Here is a 16210-nt window from a genome sequence, read left to right as displayed (position 1 = left end):
TGCTGAACGTGTGGTAAACTGACCGGGGCACTTTAGAGAGACGACTACATTTACACATCTGAAAACAAGATATTGATTTTCTCTACAAAGCTGGAGAGAAATAGTCATCCTTAAAATATATCTGGACCATAGCTTATTTGCAAAAGTGCAGCGCTTTCTGGCTGTTCTGAGAGCCAGCAGCATCCTCGTGACAGGGCTTGCAAATCTAAAAATAGTCTGCATAAACTTTGGTTTTCCTCTTAGCTGATCGACTGTCCTCCTAATCCATTTAGTAATTCATTGCAAGGAAAATGCAAATGCAAGCAAACTAGGTTTGTAAATATGAACAACAATGTTTTCACTAGATTAGTAGATTTTTTTAAAGATAAAAACATTTTTGAAGTTATATATTCCCTTTTTGTGGGCCAAACTGATCTTGAGGATACACTTGTGTGATATCCCTGATATCACAGGCTCTGTTCCTTCTGACAAAAGTGGAATTCACTTCTCAGTGCCAGTTAGGGTTTATTTTACCTTCTCAGGCAGGAGGTTTTCTTCATGCCTTTCAGAAGTGATAGAAATAGGAAAGTGAAACAATACTCAACATCAACAAAGCCAGTTGATTAATTGAAATATAATTGTTTTAAATAATGAATAGATTAAAAGCAGAGATGAGCACACATTTCCAGGTGTGGTGATTAGTATTTCAGGGAGATGCTGATGTCTTATTCTTGGCCAAGTTAATACGATGCTGTTATGTGGCTGTGATCAGAATTGATGACTATTATTTTAGCTCTCAGAAATCTTATTTATGGCCCAGGATCTTCTGTGCTGGGTCAATACAAGACCATATTCACAATGTGAATCACAGCGTGTTGAGAAGTTCCAATTGAAATGCTGTTCTATCTCTGAAAGAAAATATTTTTTATCCATGTAGGTCTAATTGCACATCCAGGTTCCCCACAGATTTGTTTGCTGTCCTGATCTGTATAATTTGGATGACAGTTACAAACATGAAGACACTTGGCTTCATGAACTGCTTTCTTGGTTTTGCCAGTCAAAAACCAGGTCCCTCAGACCTTACCAGCAGGTGAAGTCAATGCACCTTAACATACAGTATGTAGGTCTTGCAAGAGCAAGTTGTAAAATAAACAGATTCGTATTTTGTTACTGAATATAGACAGCAGTGGTCAAAAGCCTCTCTCAAAAGTTTGGTTTGATTCCCAAATATGTAAGCTGTATTGCAAGGTACGACAAAATAATAACTTAAAATTGAGTTTCTAAGTCTGGATCTGGGAAGATGAATAAATGCTCATGTTTTCTAATGTTCAGAGAATTCAGTGCTTTCAAAAGCTATTTCATTTAATCATATTTTAACATGAAGCATATAGATTTAGACAACTATTGTCTTAATTATTTCAGAATAATTAAGGCAGATTTTACTTTCAATACTCAATAAAAGTTAACCTCACCTAATAAGTGCCCCCTTAGAGTTTGCAGGTTTCCCATAGAAAACCAGAAGCTTCTGAAAACACAGTAATTGTTTTCCTGTGTTTTTCTGACATCTGGTTTTAACTGGTTATTATGAATAGTGTCCTTATGAATAACCACATCAATGAAAATGTTAGGTGAGACACTGAAAAGCTGTGGTTAGAGAATCCTGACCAAGCAACAAGAAGAAAAAGGCTGAATGACATCACCCAAGGAGGAACTTTATCACTTACTGGAACTCCACATTGTATTTACTTCAGGGATTTTTTTGGAACAACAAAAAACTCAAAATGCCCTATCTTGAATTCCTTTTCTAGTGATTTCAGTGGGAGCTTTGTCTAGGATGAGTCAGAAAAGATCCTCTTGAACTAAGTCATGAAATGAAAGTTATTAATTTCTTCTTATATCTGAAAATATTCCTAAAAGATTTATTTGAATTAACTGCAAATTAATTGCTGGCAGCAAGTGGTAGTGGGACAAGATGAAGTCTTGACCAAAAAGATACTGTTTTAGATATCTTCCTTCCCTGGTGAAAAAAAAGAGACAGTGAATTTATAATCAACAGAAGCATTGGTGTAGTTGTACTGAGCACCTTTAAGACTACACTAGAAAATTTGTGACCTGTAGAGTGATACGGTTTGCAGCTGTACTGGATTCTCATTCTGGAGGCACATACTGTCACGCAATTTATCAATCAATAATCTTCTCAGTAACATGCCCCAGCTTTCATGTTTCCCTCTTTTTCCTTAAATTCAAACCAACAACCACTCCAGAAGAGATTATAATGAGGGAAAGCACCGAAATATAGGCAAGGATGCTCTATCTACAGACACAAGAGGAGTTCTAGATCTACTAAGTAACTGAAAACCGTGTATAAATTATTGGGCTGTCTTTGAACAGCTAAGTTGTTAGAGTCCTGAGAAACTGGACTAGTGAGTGAGCCTGGTGCTGTTAGAGGGTGTGTGTGACTTGCAGTAGAGGCAAGATAGTTTCTGTGTAAGAAACACTGAAATAAGTAATTGCATTACAGATAAAGGACTGATTGCAAGGAACTGATTTCTGTGTGAGATGGTGGACCGAGTAAATACAGTATCTCTAAACACGGTATTTTGGATATGTTTTAGATGTATTACATGTGTGTATTTACAGGGCTATGATGACAAAAACAGCCTTCATCAGCAGACACCAAAACACTGCTTTAGAAGGTGTATTATCAAGTAGTCATTCCTAAACCTTTTCGGACACAAAGACAACAATACTCTGTCTTAAGCCAAATTCTATAAATATACTAGTATGAAAATTCAAAATTAATGGAGTTTGATTTTGCTTCATTTTTTTCTTTGTTTCCTAATTGCAGATAAGGTCCTTTAAGTATCTTCATTCAGATATCAGTGTTCTCTAATACGTCTGGGCATTGTGGGATGTGATTGAGATCGCTGAACAGATCAAAATAAAGTCTAGCTGAGCACTGGAACTTCCCGTCTCTTGTCACCTCTGGTGATTCACCTCCTCCTGGGGAAACTGTCATTTCTGGACACCTTGTAGAGCACTAGAGGCATTTTAGGAACAATAGAAGGCCAACACAGAAATTCACAATGTAAAGCTCTGATCCTCAAGGTTTGTTTCTCTTTGACTCTGCAGAAGTCCACGGAAGTCAGAGTGTGCTGGAGTCAGTAAGGAGAACTGGGGCCTGATTGCTGAAAGTGTGCAACACGTGGGAGGAACATGAAGGCTGTTTTGGCATGAGCATTAAGCCATTACTCTGTATTATTACATGCACTGTAAGTGGAGTCCACTGAATGCTCATAAAGTATTGTGTGCCTAAATAGTTGTAATGCTCACCTGAGTGAAGGACTTGCCTTCTCTCCTGTTCTTTCAGTCTAATTCTATTCCTGCTAAGCAGTGAAGATATCCTGGGTCCACAACAACTCGAGCTGTTCACCAGAAGATGCTGTGTATGTAGAACATAGGTACTAATCTCATTGTGCTAATTCATGACAGCAGTGATGTTTTGTAGGAGTCACTGAGGGCAATGGTATTGTTCCTTCCCACTGGCACTATTTAGAACGAGAATCTTCCTCCATACAGGGTTTGTTTTGAGCCATTCTCTTGCTGTACAACCTCAGGCAAGTTGTTTGAGCTTCTCCTGTTACTCAGCTGAGTGCAAAGCCCCAAGTTATGCTAGAAACCCAGTTTTATGTCTCCGCAAAGATTTTTTCAAGCTTCTGGTCATAGCAGAAGGGAGGATGGAATAACAGGGGTGCATTCAGTGAGCAGGGCAGAACGCAGGATCAAATCCCTAGCCCCATTACTGCTTCTGCAGCACTGGCAGGGAAGGACTGTCCTACAGGCTCGCTTGGGTTAAGCAAGATATTACCAGCTTTATGCCACTGGCATAAAGTCTGGCAAATATGAAGTTCTTTGACTGAATTGACAGAATTCCAGATGGATAAAAAGTGTGGAGATGAGTTACAACACCCTCAAATGATAATTGCAGAAGAATCACTTGTAACTTCATCCTTAATCTTCCCCTAGCTGGGCAAACCCTTCACTGCTCTCCTGCCTTTCATTTTGATCAGTGGAAATAGTCTGCTTTTAGGGGTGTCCTACTCCACTGCTTCACCCCAGAAGAGTGTCATCTCCTTTCCCCTCTGCCCACTGCAAGTGAGAAGCTGGTTAAAGAACTGCATTTCTCATGCTCCCCCTGTGGCTGGCCCCGGGTTGCTGCAGCTCCTGCAGCATTGCTTGCCCATGACTGTTCCCACACAGGAGGTTCAGCACACCAGCACCCTTTTCTATGACCAGTAATAGCATTTCCTGATCTTGGTTCGCATTTCCATTCTCCAAGTTTACAAAGCATAACGCAAAGTTAAACATCAATTTGCCTTCACCTCGCAGCCCCCGTAATGTGCTGCTGTGCTCTGAGTCCTGCCTCGGTAACAAGGACTCTATTACAAGAAGAATATCAATATTAAAGTAATTTTCTCAACACATTTCCTTTTGTGCATGTGTGGTGTGAGGGAGAAGCAGGAAGTAATACCTGCATTTTCATTCAGAGTAAATGTTGTTTAAATTACTCATTCTGCAGAGCAGCTAAATGCGGTTCATGTTACCCTAAAATTTCCTATTAAAACACATGCTGATTCATATTCACCCATTTCAAAAGATTTTTGGAATATATGAACAATCGTAGTATAGAACAGTCATCGTAAGGCTTTGTTTCCACGAATTTTATAGAAACATTTAGATACTTTCCCAGGCCAATGACCCTTGGTAGTGTACAGTATTATGCAAGGCAATCTATATCTTTTTGTTTTAGTGGACAGAAATAGTGATAACTCAGAAATATCTCTGTAGTGGGAAAAATACTTAAAATTTAACTTCAAACAGTGAAGGAATACAAAAAATCAGGTGATGCAGGGTATCTGTTTGCTGCTGACAGTGTTTTGCACTGGCTGTCATCTTTAATGTCATTTTTTGTATCAACTGGTGCAAACTAGACAGTCTTTGAAGGTGTTGGTGAAAGCATAACTTTTTATTTTAGTGAAAAGTTTGTCTCAAATGCATTGCTTCTATGTCCTTGCTGCTATTTTAACCCAGAGAAACAGAAAACGAGATCATTTTTGCTCCTCCTATCCATGCTACCTGTCTTTAAAGTTAGTGATCTCCTTAATCTGGTTCCCACTTATCTGTTAACAGATAAGGCTCAGTGGTTTAGCTAGTTAAACACTTCACTTCCAACTGGCTTATTGTGATTTATTGACTTCTTATTGTTCAGAGAAAATGTCCGAGTTAGGTGCAAATGCCAAAAAGCTACCAGAGTTTTTGTTGTTCTTGTTGTTGTTAGTATACTGCATTTTCTTACTTTTTCACTTCTTTTCACATCCATCCTTGTCAAACCTGAAGGGCTGAAGAGAGCAATACACAGTAGCTGACCACAAAACCGTGCGTGTCTGATAACAGTCACAGCAGGACTGTGAGTAAATAGCATTAAGGCTGAGATGCAAATCGGCCAGGCCAGGAGTGCACAGGGATGGCTCCTGCTAACCCTCGGAAGTAGCTAAGCTGTGATGGTAGATGTTTTATGGAGACTGCTATGGAAGCTTTGCAGATTCGAGTAGGGAAGCTGGGTGCAGATAGCTGGGTATATGTAAGACTGGCTCTTCCTTTTTAATGTGGCACCATTTGGAGGTGATGCTCTGGACCAAAAGCACCGATCATAGTCTGTGGCCTGTGTAATAGGTTGATTTGAGTTCACTTACAAGCAGATGAGCTCCACCCCACCCGACTTGTCTTTGGTGGGCAAATTTCTTATTTCTCTTACTACCAATTACAGCACTTTGGCTGTAGAAACAGAACAGTCTTCCACTCTCAGAAGAGAGTTATGTTGCACAGACTAGGTGAGGAGGGAAATTTGCTGACGCTGTCCCTTTGGATTCAGACTAGTGAACGTTTCACTTTTACCTTGGACTGACAATGAAGCTGATGAAATGTAATTCTAGTTTAATGTCATCGCATGGAGCAGTATCTGTATTTCTGTGGGATATCTGCAGAAGCATCTTGTTGACACACCTCAGGGCAGGTCTTCAGACTTCATCTCAGGAAAGCATTTATCAAAAGTTCACCAGTTCTTTTCATCCAAGATCGGGTATCTGCTGATGCAGCTCGGAAGTGACTACAGATCCTCTCTGCAGTTAGACAGGCCCACAGGGAAGCGGCTTCTTGACCTCAGCAGTGGGGTGGAAATTTAGAAATAAAACAATACATTTTCAGGTAAACTGTAAATACCTCTGTTACATTATACATTTTAATAGTCTTGAAATCATGTTCTTGTATGAGACAGGTTGAAACCAAAGGCCATTTAGGTTGAAGATAATCAAAGGTAACTTCCTGTAAAGTCTTCCTCTGACACTAACGCACTCCCTGCACCCAGAAATTACACTGCTTTCCTAAATCCCAGTATCATTACACTGGCATAGTCGGACACCAAAGATGGTACTGCAAGCATTCCTTACATCTATTACTATCTAAGAAGGGCAATAAAGTGGTTTTTATATTGGTGCCTATGCTAAAGATTGTGCTAGTGTATCTTTTTCTGTAGATTACATCCCCAACCAGAATTGTGTATACTATTGTAATAGTTGTGTGTAGAAAAGGTCTCTGTGTTAATTTGTCCAATTAAATCATATTAATGCAGTTGGCATATATCTAATATTATCTGTCTTCAGATCAAGAACCATCCAGTCTGGACGTTAGCAGGGCAAGACTCATGCAGGAACATGGGCTTCCTCTGTTCTCCTGAGAATTCTGAGAAGTTTTTAAGGTCCATTTGACTTTGCTTAGTTTAATGTTACAATGAAATGCAACGTGTTTGCCTCCACAGCATTAGGAAACTTGAGTCATTCCTGGTAAACATGGATCTAAATTAGTGATATCAAACTCTAATTCACTTCATCTGGATGCTTGGTGCTCCTGAGACTTGTCCATCCCTAGCTTCAGACAGTGTTACTCTGGCACTGATTCCACTCAAAGGTAAATACCAGCTGCAGAAAAGCAGGACATTCAAGACTGCTCTTTCATTATTATCATTTTTTTCTTCCTGCACAGTCCAGAAACTCCACAAGCATTTCAGATTTCATTAAAGCCAACCAGCATCCTGCCTTTGCTCCTCCACATTGGATTTGCTCTGCTATATACACTGCAGTTTGATCAATGTGGGATGACCAGTCTTTAATCAAAAGTATAGCGATCTTCTCTGACCTAAAAAGAGTATTTAATATACCCTAATTTCCTCTGGTCAAAAAGTATAATTTTATATGGAAATATAGGAGGAAAGCTAATAGCAAAACTCACTCTTCAGTCTTCCCTGAGATATGGAATTTGTACATTGATGAGGCAAAGGCAATCTCATAAATGCAATTGTTTCATACTACTTATTCTTTCACTAATTCTTAAACTATGGAAAGAAAATTTCTAATCATGTTGTTCAAGGTTACTCCTTATTTCCCCAGTTAACAGTCAGCTTGGCTAAAACACTAAGACTTTCAGTTTAATCCATGACATTTAAACAAGGTGTAAATATTCAATAAATAAAAAAGCAGCATGTAAAAGTAATTTTTAGAAATCTCCTATGTAAACTCATTTTAGGGAGAATCTCTGAGCAGAAGAGCAAGTCTTTAGTCTCTTTACATTTTTTAAACTCACAGCCTAAAGCATCTTTAATTGGTTTAATGGAGCCACAAGGCATCACATTAGACAGCTTTTTCCTAGTTCACAGAGGTCATATTGACATGTACCTCGCGGTATTTCCTTGTTTTCAAGATAAGATAAAACAAAGGGGAAGTGTTCAGTTCCAGGTGAGTGGGAGAGGGCACAAGAAATGAGAAGAAGATAAGAATGTTTGATGCAGGTGGGAATTTATCATGCAGTGTCTTTTTGCACTCAGGCTGCAATGGCGTAGGAGTCTGCCTGCTTCTTGAATCTCAGTCTTCCTATTCCTAGTTTAAGAGTGCAAGCAAAAAAGGAAGTGATATAGTGGAATAATAAGCAATTGAATCAGTCAACACTGATGACTGTCGTCACAAATATAGTAAGGCTATAGCTGGTCTTAGTGATACAGATGGCATAATGCTGGGCTAACTCCCAGTCACCTCTCATGTTAAAATAGCAGGATAAATGCAAGCGAAATCTACTAGTGTCTGTTTTTCAATCCTGTCCTCCTTGCAGAACCAAATACATTCTGCTGTTGTAAAAGTTTGGACTGAATTTGAATAACTGAATGCAACTCCTTTTCAGCAAATCTAAGTCTTGTCCTCTGTCCAGTGAAGTGTCATATGCTTCTTATCCCTTCTACACCAGTGCACATGGAAACCTTGACTAGCAGTGATAGGCAATGGTCCATCAGTATTTACTAGTGTCCTAGCTGAGTGCCACTAATCAATAGTGCAAGGTTCATAAGATTCCCGTGTTCCAGTTTTCCCCTTCCCACTGGGAACAATTGTTCTTGATCCTTTTGTGTAGCTTGTGTAAGGGTGAAAATTTTCTGCCCGTCTTTCTCTTAGGATTTTTTAGCCAACTCATGGCTGTAAGGGATAAACTGGAGTTCATGGTTAATAATATGAACACTACAGATGGTCCTTAGAGTAGTTTCTAATGGCTAACTATCTTGAAAGTGAACGTTATTTTTTTTCTTTCAGACTTGAGGTCTGATCTTCAGCTACTGTCATAGATCTAAAGGTCAGCAGCGATGGTCATGATCATCTAATTTAACTTCCTGAATAACCTAAGCGGTGGGATTGCCTTCATGAATTGTTGCTGCAAGGTCAGTACTTGAGCTTTTAATAAAATTTTGTCTTTACAGAGCCATCTGTGCACAGTAAAGAAAAAAAAACGCACTGTTCTCCTATGAGCTCAAATATAGAGTGAAATCTGAACTTTGTAGTTTATATAAATTTATCAAATTTCATAATCCAGCTACTACTGTATCTTCTGTCTAAAACACAGCAGCATCAGCTCTGAAATTCCTCTTCCTTTTGTTCTGTGTAGGGGCTATGATCAAGTCAGATGATCTTTTTTGGAATGAGCTCTTGGAGTCTTTCACCACAAAACATGTTTTCTTGCGCTTTACTCATTCATTTACTTCTCCTCTGGGCTCTTGGATTCTACATCATTAGTGAATTGTAAATGCCAGAGCTGTGGGCAGATTTCATGAACAGTAGTACCAATACCAGGCAAAAAGGTAAAAGAGCCTTGAGATTCTGCTGCTTATATACCCCAAGATTACACTGGCCCCTTTAGTTAACTTATTGTGCAGGAGAATGATTTTCATCCACAGCCCACAGATCTTTTTCAAAGTCAGCTCTCTGGGATAGATTCCTCATCATGTTACTCATCATATTACTGTGGCCTGCATACTTCATCTTCAGATTTGTGATTTTATATTTGGTGCTACTGAAACGTGTATTTGCTCTTTGTGCATAATTTACAGAGGTGTCCAGCTCACTTTGCATTATTGGTCTACTCTTTTTTTTTTTTAATTGAATGTTCCCCCAGTCTGCATTCTTTCTCGGTAATGTTTTTATATTATTCCCAAGTCATTGATAGAAATGTTAAGTAGCACAGAACAGACCCTTAGGGACTGCACTTGAAAAAGCTGTCAGACAAGATTGCTATTTATAATTACATTTAGAAACCTATTAATCGATTTAATGTATGTAATTTTAGGTTTTTATTGGTATGATTTGTTAATCAAGATGTCACCCATAAGCCATCACAGACATGCAAAGACTTTACATCAGTTGCTGACACACAGACTTCTTTTTGAATCAGTCCAGCAGCATAAATTGTAGATAAACCGATGCTGGTTAGCTTCGGGCCAACACCATCCTTGTTACTACTGTCCGTCTTTAGTAGGTGTTGTGGTGTTTGACTCTCCTGGGGACAAGGCTCTTAGCAAGTGAGGTTCAGCATCCCAGAGTTTATGGAAAGGTCCAAAGTGGGAGATGGGTGCTGTCCATGGCACCTAAGGCAAAGTGCAGGTCCTTCGTTGCTGCTGCAGTATTTCTTACTTGTTTGTTTGGACACCACAGGGTTTACTATTTCCATTAAATTCTCAAAATAATCTCATTACAACCTGTTCCATTTTTTTTCCTGGTGGATTATTTTTAAATAGGTAAAAGAGCTAAAATGAGGATTGTGCAGATAAACAGGGTGATTTTTTGAGATCTAATCATCACGTATTGCAAGAAAATAATATTACTTTATGGTAAGGTAATAGCTAATGCTGAAATGTGTTACTGTCTACAGGTAAAACACCTGTATTATTTTGATGTAGCACAATTATTTCCATGTTGTTAGATTATATCAGAGTAGATATCTGGTCTATCTTTTGTTAAAAAAAAAAAAAAAAAAGCACAAATCTGTTATGAATAACACCATGTGTATATTGCTTTGTATGTCTCTTTTCCTGCTAAAAAATAAATAGCAAATTACTTTCAAAATATCATGAAAATGCTGCTCCTCAGGATATATATCCCAGAACAATCCAGTCTTATCACTGAGTTTAAATAAGAGGGGGAAATAACCATAGGTGGCAATTAATGTAGCTCTCCCCTGAGATTTTTCATTAACCAATTAACATTTTATTAAAACTTCTCATATTTAGGCATAAAACATGCTATGATAAAACTATGATGACCTGTAAATTGTTACTCTGTGAACTGGTTGCTTTTGTTTCAGTTATAGTGCCTCATTATTTGCAGATGCATAAATCCATTGCTAATAATGACTTAGAGACGTGATGTATGACCTGTAAGTATATATGATTTTATAAACTAAAAGCTTGGATAACTGAAACAAAGAAATTACCTGTCCTGTTTACTCCATGTAAATCTTGAGCAAAATATTCTGAATTTATTAGAAATTAAATATGTTCCTTAAAACAATTTTTATAAGGGTATAGAGCCACTGTCTGATATAGTAATACCAAGTCAAAAACTCACCAACTTGTTCTTCAGACATTTTACTAAATCAGCTCACTTTCTGAAAAGCCACACTTCTTTACACCTTCAAGTCAACGGTCACCATCTATCATATCACTGTAATGGAAGCATGCTAGTGGAATTTGACTCTGAGCATTAAGGGTTAAGCTTTTTGAAAAGTGCATTGTTTTACGTTTCCCAGAGGGGGAGTCATCTTGCAGCGCATTGGATTGATGTGCATCAGTCATGTAGCTTTATGTCTTGGAGTCATAAAGTCACCTAATCAGATGTGACTGACACTATTTGACATGACAAGTCACCCAGGAAAGTGCAAGAAAACAAAAAAAACATGTTTTTTTCTCTGAAAATTCTGGTTAAAGCTACTGTCTTCTCCCACGATTTGTTTCATATTGCACTGAGGAACATAAGTTTTATAATGGGTAGGGGGAGTAAAGGATACATGAAAAGATTTTCTGATGTAGAAAAAATACAAGCTATTGTCATCTTGGCACAGTAAAACTTATGCAAAAATTGTTCTTGCAGTCTTTTCATAGTGGAAGCCTTTGGGAACATCATTTCTCTTTGGATGTGAGGAGATGAAGAGGCACAAGACTTCCAGTGCTTTTGTAGTGTAGGGGCAAACACACGTGCATATATGCACAAGGGATTTTGACAAGATCCACAAAAGAAATTAGACACTTAGGTAGCTTTGCACGGCAGTGCATCATACATGCTAAAGATTTCTTTTACTTGAAAGTAGTCACACAAGACAGTTCTGGCACAAGAATGCTGAAAAATATAAAGCCTGGACTTTCACAGAGGGAAAAAAGCTCCTCTCTAGTTCTGCCTCAGTACGATGCTCACGACATGATACACAAAATTTTCAAAGGTCTTTTAAAATTATTCTCAGGGTGAAGTGTAGCCTTCTCCAACTGCTTCTTTGCCTGAGCATCTATGCACACAGACTGTTGCATGAAAAATATTGTAAATGCTTGTACACGTGCTTATACTATGTGGGCTTTTCAGTTCTCCTGAAGTGCAGCATAATTGGAAATACCTCACAAGCTTATGCTAAGAAGGGTTCAGCTACTGCTTGTTTTTGTAATGGTGTTCTCTCTCTTTCTCTCTTTTAATGGTAACTGCTATCTTCACTTAAAAACTGATTTTTAAATTACATAATTTTGACATTAAGATAAATGCTTGAGAGGGGTCCATAAGAATTCAAATACCAAAAGACATAAAAAAATATATATCTGAAGAGTTTAGGCAATTATTTGAATTCCTGTGGTAGTCAATCATAAAAGAAATTAAATGGTTTAAAAATAGAAATTTTCACGTCCTAAGAAAATCATATAATTAAGTGATCAGGTTCTAGTGTCTGCATTTCTGTTTATCCGTCTTACTCCATGTAGCCTTATCCCAACACTTTCTTAACTCTCAGTGGAGTTAAGGAGGTGTTTATTGGTGTCAGAATATAAAGATATAACGTATAGATATAAAGGTATAAAGTTCAGGTTTCTGCAGCCAGGCAATGAAAAATCAGCATTTGAAAAATGTATTTTTTTAAATGATTTATTTTGTTGTTGTTACATAAACACGGATTTAGGGGCTTAATTGTAAGTTTCTGAGTTGACAGTTTAACTCATGCAACAGTAAGATTCATGCTGTGATAAAGCAGCTTCTCAAGAAGCAAGAAACCAAGCCTAGCTGAGGTATCAGCTTTCGAGAAGCTGTCTTTTATTTCCCTTCTGCAGTATTTATCCACTAAGCCACCTGTCAAGCATAGGAAGAGAGGCAGCTGTTTAAAATTAGACCAGTACACGTGTTAACAAGCAACTGTACATCCATGAGCAGGAGCATGGGAATATACTAGGAAATGGCTGATACTTTTTAGATTGCTTTGAAAGCACTGGAGGTTGTTGATGTCTGAGAACTTGAGGTTTCTAGAGGTTACATATTTTCCAGGGAAGCCTTTATGGCTGCCTGCACATAGGCAGGCACAGATAGGCACATTTCCCGGCTACGTACCTGGCGTGGACGTAGCCTGCTAGGCAGGTGGGCAGGCAGGGAACAGGTAAAGTTGGCAGCACCCAGATTTGCCCACGCACTGGTTGTGAACATCCCTGTTTTGCAGACGGGCACTGGCACAGAGCATTCTGGTTTAAAGGAGCTTTGTTCCCACGCACAATGAAACACTGGAAATCTCCACTTCCCCAAAACTGTTGTTTCTGTTTTTAGCCAAACATAACTGAGCTTTCAGAGTCTCTGACGTGTCCTACCCGTGACTAGGAGGAAAGCTGGGGAGTAGCTTGGCCCAGCTGGGGCAGTGCTCCTGACTGTCAGGGCATTTTTGCTTTCAGTGTGAGAGGGGAGGGCATCACCGATTCCTTTGCTTTGTGCTGCCCTTGCTGTGTTTGTCCAGCTCCACACCTGCTGCGTGAGGACCTCTCACAGCCCTTGTGAGCTGCCTTGTCCTCGGAAAGACCCTCAGCAGCTTCATCTTCCCCCAGGGACTGGAAACCTGAGACTGTGAGCCTACAGTTCCCAGTGGGAAGAATATCACATTAGCCTGGAATGATAACCTGGCCGGCTGGGTTTCCCTTGGGGTCTCTTACAAGATATTATTTCAGACCTGTGATTGCCTCCTCAGAGCCTCAGTATTGAGTGTCAGCAACATCCTTCCTGACCCTCCGTGTTTCCATACATCCTTCAAGAACGTTAGTCTCCACTCTCATCCTTCTCTTGTCCTATTCCCTTTCCCCCTGCCCCTCCTTCACCCTCACAGCAGCTTTGTGTCCAGATGAATCTGTGGATTCTTGGGCTAAGTTTGTTATTGTTTGTATTCTATAAACCCCACTCCTCCAAAAGAGTGGACTATTGGAGGTTGTTAAATATAAATGCATTACAGTTGTTTGTAAAGTGCCAGTTTTGCATGTTTAAAAGCTGCTTTTGGGAGTTTTCAAAGTCTATTTAAATAGAAAACATACAAATAAAGCACTGTCAGGTAGAAATAAAAGAGATTTTTAAGAGGACAGTTGAAATCCATTAGTGAGAATGAATCTCTTTTGCTTTTGTTTGAATCACATGGAGATTAAGACTTTATTTTAGGCAAGTCCTTGACTACTACTAAGAAGCACTGCAGTATCTAAAGGAGTCTTTCTAAAGTGTGATGGTTACATCGCCTGTTACTCTGACAAGAGGTTGCAGGAAATAATAAGGCTAAGCTTTATGTAGCCTCTTTCAATTTCCGTAAAATTCTGTATATCGTGTGTGATATGCTGGCTACTCTCTGGATGAATAAAGCTATCTTGCAGAAGTACTTCTGAAGAGTTGGATCCCAGCTTAATAGATTGAAACAGCGACCTTAATTATTCTGAAAAGTATGCAAATGGAATTATTTTTATTATCCAAAAATAATAGACCTTTCTGAATTCATTTGTGTATATCCCTATTTTCAGGGTGGATTGTTTAATTCCTGTTTACAAGTGTTTGGCTTTTGTTACTATAGTTTGCTCTAAGCCACCTCTCCCCTTTTTTTCTTTTCTCCCATTAAAAAGCCATGCTGCAACCTATTCGTTTAAACAATGATGTTTTCTCCAAATAAATCATCAGACAAGCTATTGGCTTCATAATCTTTACTTAAAAAAAAAAAAAAATCCACATGGGTGCACAGCATTTATCTAATTAATTTCTGATAATTTGCAATGTTAACAGCCAGCTGCCAGGGGCTTGTGTGACTGTTAATCTGTGGAAGAAGCCATGGTGAAATGATTAGAGATCTGCTCCTGCTGGTTGCCAGATAAATTCTTCTTATGACAATGTCACTAGGTTAATTAATTCAATTAATGACTCCCAATGCAATGTTTTTCTTTGTCTTTTTCATTTGCCACAGGCTGCTGAACAGGTACTCCTATGGATGTATTCTGAAGTTATGTCACAGATAAGGAATAATGTACCATTTTCATTTCTACTTCTGAAGTGTCGTTATTTTTAATGAAGTTTGGTAGCTGTTAGTTCCATTAGAAATTAGTTTCCTTTCTGTTTTTCTCAAATGTGAGCCACAAAATATATATAGTTTTAATATTTTCAGGAGCAGACGTGTAGGTAACTGTAATGTCAGATCCTTTTAAAAGTTCCCTTAAAGAAAGAAACTCAGAATTAGTGTGGAACTTTGCTCTTCTGATACCATGAATAAAATATTTGCTTTCATCCCTGAAAAAAAGGAGTAGCCAAATGAGATCAGACCTCAGGTGTGTCCAGCTTATCATCTTAACCCTAGGAACCCAGGTAGCTGCAGTTGTCCCATCTACAGTCTCTCTGCACTTCTGCATTCACTCTACCGTTTGGCATTCATAGTTTTAATTTAACTCCTTCTCTTGAAGATGAGTTCCAGATTTGAAAATGAGCTGAAGCAAGTTATAAATGCCAGTCCCACTGACAACGAGGTCTTGCCCTCGTAGCATTTCTGGGTAAGACCCCATGTACCTAACATTAATTGTGGTGTGTGAATAAATCAGATCTAGAATTATTTTAATCATTTGGATGACTGATTCAAACCCAGTGAAGACTTAAAAGGTCTTTGAATGAAGGCTGAATCTTGCCCAGGGGCATTGCAGCAACCTAATAAACCTGGAGGAAAAGTGTAGTAAGGGATGACTTGGGCTATCACCAGCGGGTTCACTCTTGCTATTTGCATTGCCCGAAAAGCTTAGGGACAGGTGACAGCAAAAGTTATATGTGTATATGGAAAATTGTTTCCATCTGAAGTGTCAGTGGGAGTCTCACACTCCATTTGCTCTGCATGGCAATACATGGTATTTTTTATTGTCTTTTTAGACTGAAGCCTGACTTCCCGGCCGCGCTCTCTCCTGTGCCATATCAGCCCTGCTGAATCGGGGATTCAACGCTCAGCCTCCTCTTCGCCGGTGAGCTGAGGGTATGGTCTTTACTGCATGTAGCGTGAGGTGCCTGCTCTTCCTAAACCCAATGCGTGCACGTGAGCAGCAGGTTCAGGGGGAGAGCGGGGGACCCTGCAAGTTCACTGCTGCGCTCCGTGCAGCGCTGCGTGGCAACAAAGCCTGCGGGGAAGTTTATGGCATCTTTTGACACTTGTTATCTAATGAAAAGGCTATTATCCCCCTAAGGGGGAAATCACCATGTGCTTTTCTTTAAATTCAATCCAAACATATACTTTTTAAATAGAAACACTCTGGTGTTTCATGTCAGGGCCCTTTAGCACAAGCAGCTGCCCAGGCAAGCCG

The 16210-nt window shown here is 39.1% G+C and overlaps 1 long non-coding RNA gene across 1 annotated transcript; it reads left to right on the top strand.

Moving 5' to 3' along the window:
* Window positions 1-3125: 3125 nt before the first annotated feature.
* Window positions 3126-15868, top strand: LOC121077065. The gene is made up of 3 exons (XR_005823878.1): window positions 3126-3251; window positions 8667-8791; window positions 15786-15868. It is a non-coding gene; the product is annotated as an uncharacterized LOC121077065 (long non-coding RNA).
* The last annotated feature ends 342 nt before the right edge of the window (window positions 15869-16210 follow it).

The sequence above is a fragment of the Cygnus olor genome, chromosome 13 (genome assembly GCF_009769625.2).
Source record: "Cygnus olor isolate bCygOlo1 chromosome 13, bCygOlo1.pri.v2, whole genome shotgun sequence".
NCBI lineage: Eukaryota > Metazoa > Chordata > Aves > Anseriformes > Anatidae > Cygnus > Cygnus olor.
Note: the sequence above shows the minus strand (reverse complement) of the source record. Positions and strands in the feature narration are given on the sequence as shown.